This window comes from Triticum urartu, chromosome 1A (genome assembly GCF_056163025.1).
Source record: "Triticum urartu cultivar PI428250 chromosome 1A, HENAU_Tu73, whole genome shotgun sequence".
Taxonomy (NCBI): domain Eukaryota; kingdom Viridiplantae; phylum Streptophyta; class Magnoliopsida; order Poales; family Poaceae; genus Triticum; species Triticum urartu.
In genome coordinates, this window is record NC_141873.1 from 373,850,858 (window position 1) to 373,856,857 (window position 6,000).

Below are 6,000 nucleotides of genomic sequence, written 5' to 3' on the forward strand. Positions count from 1 at the left end.
CTTGGGGGCGGTCACCGAACCCGTACACTTTGGCAACCCTTGGGGGCGGTCACCGGTACCCGTCAAATTGCTCGGGGCGATCTCCACAACCTAATTGAAGACCCCGATGCTTGCCCGGAGCTTTGCACCACAATGATTGAGCTCCGAACACCAACAACCGTCTAGGGCGCCCAAGCACCCAAGAGGAACAAGTTCAAGGGTACCAAGCACCCAAGAGTAATAAGCTTCTCAACTTGTAACTTCCACGTATCACGTGGAGAACTCAAACCGATCCACCAAATGCAATGGCAAGGGCACACGGAGTGCCCAAGTCCTTCTCTCTCAAATCCCATCGAAGCAACTAATGCTAGGGAGGAAAATGAGAGGAAGAACAAGAAAGAGAACACCAAGAACTCCAAGATCTAGATCCAAGGGGTTCCCCTCACATAGAGGAGAAAGTGATTGGTGGAAATGTGGATCTAGATCTCCTCTCTCTTTTCCCTCAAAAACTAGCAAGAATCCATGGAGGGATTGAGAGTTAGCAAGCTCGAAGAAGGTCAACAATGGGGGAAGAACACGAGCTCTAAGGATAAGGTTCATTGGGGAAGAAGACCCTTTTTTAAATGAGGGAAAAATTCCAACCGTTATGTGCTCAGCCCGCACACAAGCGGTACTACCGCTCCACGAGCGGTACTACCGCTCGGGCGGAAGAAGCAGGGAAAACGAGCAACAAAACATGAACCTTGGGGCGGTAGTACCGCATATAAGAGGTACTACCGCTCACCCCAGCGGTACTACCGTTGGAGGAGCAGAACACGGGACCAAAAAGGCAGGCAGAGCAGAGTATGGCGGTAGTGAAGCAGTAACGGTACTACCGCCCGACCGGAGCGGTACTACCGCTTAGGCGGTACTACCGTGCCTTACTGTCGTGCAACTACTGCTAAACCCGACACAAAAAGAGCAGGACCCAAAATCGAGGCGGTAGAAGAGCGGTACTGCAGCGGTACTACGGCTGAGAGCACCAAGCGGTACTACCGCTTGGGCTCGCGGTACTACCGCTGGGACCAGACAAAAGCCACTTCTCAAGAAAACAAGAACTGCCATAACTTCTGCATATGAGCTCCAAATTGAGCAAACTCAAGCTTGTTGGAAACAAGACGATGAGTAGCATCAAAACAGCAACTGTTTATAGTAAGAAGAGGCAGGGGAGGTATGCCTAACAAAAAGAGGAGTGAAACCTCCAACCGAGAAGAACCGGCAAAACCTCCAACATCGAAAACATCATAGAAGATGCATGTGAACTCCGTTTTCGATGAACTCGAGCTTGTCATCAAGATGACCATAAGCTCTAAGACTCACAAAGAGAACCAAACAATAACCAAGAAAGATGATGCAAGGATGCAATGGTTTGAGATCTCAATGAACGATACGATCAAGCTACTCATCGAGAGCCCCCCTTGATAGTACGGCAATCGATCCTATAACCCAGTCTCCCAACTACCATCATGAGACTGGTAAAATAGAAAACCTATCAAGGGCAAACCTTTGCCTTGCACATGGTCCACTTGAGCTAGATGATGACGATCTTGACTTCCTCAAGTTGGACCACCTTTCTTGATTGTGTTGGCTCGATAAAGACTAGTTGATTGCTCCCCCATACTCCACTATGGGTGAGCCACTCTTCCACACATCTTCACATGTCCATTGTCACCACAATGGACGGAAAGCTTCAAGCATTTGATCTCTTCATGATGCTCCACTTGAACTTGCACACCGCAACCTAACCCCACAAAGAACTCTCATGAAGACCATGGGTTAGTACACAAAGCGAAATTGACAATGCTTACCATACCATGGGATCACTTGATCCCTCTCGGTACATCTTCTGCGCTTTGTGAGTTGATCAACTTGATTCATTCTTGACTTAATCTTGATCAACCTTGAATCTTTCCAATTCTCTTCATTTGGATGATGTCTCAAAGGTAGACATGAATGATCACACAATCTTCTTCTTCAAGACATGCTTGCAATAAGCTCGACACTCACATGACCAATCTTTGGATAATTCCTTGAATGGCACCTTGGTCGACACACACTCTCCTTGAAACCAACACATGTACTCCAAGAAAAGCCTATGGACAAAACCTTTAAATATAACTCAAGGCAACCATTAGTCCATAGAGATTGTCATCAATTGCCAAAACCAAACATGGGGGCACCGCATGTTCTTTCAATCTCCCCCATTTTGGTAATTGATGACAATCACTTTCAAGAGAGTTTATACAAGGAATTATGCATCACCATGGAATGCAACAACCAATAATGCATGCGTATGAGATGCAAATGCTTAGGAACAAAACCGAAGCAAGGAGAAAACTCTAAAGACTTCTCCACAAAACTCTCTGAAACCTCCACAAAACTCTTTGAAACCTCCACAAAACTCTCTGAAACTTCTCCCCCATTGGCATCGATTGCCAAAATGGGCGAAAAGCTTAGAAGGCCAATATAGATTGAGTTCCTCCATAAGTTGTGTATTTCTCAACAAGAGAGAGGAATGCCATACACATATCCAAACGTAATACTTGGAGGAAGACCAACTATGTTGAGGAACCAAGATTGCTAAAGAAAGATATGCCACAAAGACATAACAAAGAGAGACACAAGCAATCAGAAGATACCAATTGAAGCAAGTAAACAACGGATATCAATTGAACCAACTAGACCAAAGATCCTACGAGCCACATGAATAAAGATATTATGATATGAGCAGAGGATTGTTCTAAAGAAACTAGAGAAGCTCCCCATGATTTGTGAACGCATAAGAATATTTGTATTTGGATACAAAGTGCACAAAATAGGATCATAGCTCCCCCAAAATCAATATAAACTAACAACAAGTGCAAGTGAGCATAGGAAACTAAGCCTAGTACTTGCAACAAAACACTTGGTTGAGCAACAAGTGAAAGAGGCAACTTAAGAATGGGCTCAACCAAAATGATGTGTGTGAGTCAAGGCAATGCACTTGAGAAGACTAATGTACGGATGAGCATTAAGCATACATAAAGTCTTGAAAGAATGAGGCACACGGTGCAAGGCATATCATTCCCACACACAACTAGCAAATGGGTTCACAAGATTACTAATAAGCATATAAAGAACCTATGCTTGTGACAACCCGTGGTGAAGATAGAAGATGAAAGCCCCATCAAGACGAGGGATACCAATTAAGATGGCAAAAGCCTCGTAAAGATAAGCATGAGGAAAAAAATCTTCACCACACAAGAGTGCATCAAGATGCAACGATAGAAGACACGCACTCAAGGCAAAAGCTTTCACAGAGCCACCAAAGAAATAACATAAGAAAGACAAGGTGGACGTGAAAGAAAGGATATCAACTAGATATGCAACTTCTCTCAAGTGTATAAGATTCTAGGTAGACGAAATCATGATGATATATATCTACAAAGAAGGATGTACACCTGAAATAGTTACAACACGAGGAACAAGATATCCAAAGGGATGTCATACATATACCAATAAGATATTTGCTTGGAAGCATAGCACATGGCTAGATATGGTCTTATTGTATATAAATGAATTCCTACCACACACCCATCAAAGACATCACAACTAGCAACATGAGATCATTGTTGAGATGCTTTGAGAAGGGAAACAAGCATCACAAGATGGAATGAATATCATGCTAAGATGCAACCTACACAAGGTTGAAAGCAAGGAAGAATGCATGAGGAGATACTTGTTACCGAGATATCATTGGAAGGATGTAGTAGATACCAATTAAAGGTACATAGTAGTTCATTGATCATCCTAGCATGACTCCAATAAGTACATGGTGACACCACCTTTCTTGTGAGTGAGCCGAGCGTCCAATGCATCTCCAATTGTTCCTAGAACAACAACACAAACAAAATGGTACCCAAACTCATTGGGACCAAAGAGTTGGAAACACCAACAATACATAGGACAAACTCCACATAAATATGTGCATCGAGATAAGGAAATGAATTTCATGCACATCGCATCCAATTTGAGACTTGGTGGAGTTTCTAAAAGTGCTAGTGATCGACTAGAGGGGGGGGGTGAATAGGCGATTTTTATGAAAGTCTTCAAAACATGGAAGTTTCGAAGACAAACGATAGAAATAAACCTATTACCACACAGCGGAAGGTAGACTACACTAGACAAGCCATAGTCAAATATTCAATGAAGTGAAGGCACAATGACTAATAGCAACTAGGCAGTATGGATCAGGATGGAAGATAGTATGAAGCCAATCAGAACAAGCAGTCACTCTGTGAAGACAAAAGATAATGCAGACAGGCAATGATTTCACAAGGACCAACTGTAAATAAAGAGATGGGAAAGATAGAACCAGTAGCTCGTAGAAGACAATGATTTGTTGGACCAGTTCCAGTTGCTGTGACAACTGTACGTCTGGTTAGGGAGGCTGAGATTTAACTCAGAAAATAATGTCTTCACCTTATTCCCCTTGAGCTAAGGACACCCAGTCCTCGCCCAATCACTCTGGTAAGTCATCAAGGTAGACTCCCAAACCTTCACAGACTTCGTTCACCGGCGATCCACAATGACTCTTGGATGCTCAGAACGCGACGCCTAACTGGCTGGAGGATACACAGTCCTCAAGTGTAATAAGTCTTCAGATTACACAGACAAGAAGACTTCAGTGATGCCTAACACTCTTTGGCTCTGGGTGTTTAGGGTTTTGTCCTCGCAAGGAATTCTCTCTCAAAGGCTTCGAGGTGGGTTGCTCTCAAACGACAAAAGTTGTACACTAACTCTGAGCAGCCAACCGTTTATGGTTGTAGGGGGTGGGCTATTTATAGCCACTAGGCAACCCGACCTGATTTGTCTGAAATGACCCTGGGTCACTAAGGAACTGACACGTGTTCCAATGGTCAGATTTCAAACACACACGGCAACTTTACTTGGGCTACAAGCAAAGCTAACTTATCCAGCTCTGGATAAGATTTGCTCTCGTTGTCTTCGCTCGAAGACATAGGATTTCGGTTAAGCATCACTTCAGTCATTCTGACTGGTTCACTTGGACCCCACTTAATAGTAAGGTGGTTCCTATGACTCAACAAAGAAGAAAAAGAACGACGAAACAAATAAGTCTTCGCGCTCCATAGTCTTCACGCAATGTCTTCTCTTGTCATAGTCTTCAATGTGAATGTCTTCACATACCACCTTTGACTTCAATGTCTTCACACATTTTTAGGGGTCATCTCTGGTAGGAAAACCGAATCAACGAGGGACTTCTACCTGTGTTATCCTGCAATTCTCACAAACACATTAGTCCCTCAACCAGGTTTGTCGTCAATTCTCCAAAACCAACTAGGGGTGGCACTAGATGCACTTACAATCTCCCCCTTTTTTGTGATTGATGACAAACTGGTTGAAGCTTTCAACGGGGAATAAATATGTGAAATTGTAAAGGATAGGGTATTGTCATCATAAGTGGCAAAGGCTCCCCCTGAAGATGTGCATATAAGTAATTTGCTCTTGGAATGCAAATGCACATGGCAGGTTGTACTTGTGGAGATCCTCTTCAACTTATGATAACAATTCATCATGCATGATTTGATGTAACGAAGATAATGACATGCATAATGAAAAATGGACATCGGCAAAATGACCTAAGTGCGGAAGTTATCATCGCACATGCGGAATTTATCATCGCATCACAGAATAACAAATAAGTAGCAGACGACCATCGAGTTTAAGTGTTACAACTCAAAGAACCAAATGTATCGAAAAGCAAGAGTTGTAAGCACTTGGCAAAAGTAGCAGAAGGTAAAGCAACCACCCATATGGACCCGTTTGAAGACTATCAACTCATATGCTTCTCCCCCTTTTGTCAGTAAGGACCAAAAAGGTTTGAAGACATAGAGCGCCTACTCGTTCCCATGAGGTGCAGGCGAGGCAGCAGGGTCGTCGTTGAGGTCCGGTGGTGCAGAAGAACTTGGTGCAGTGTCGACA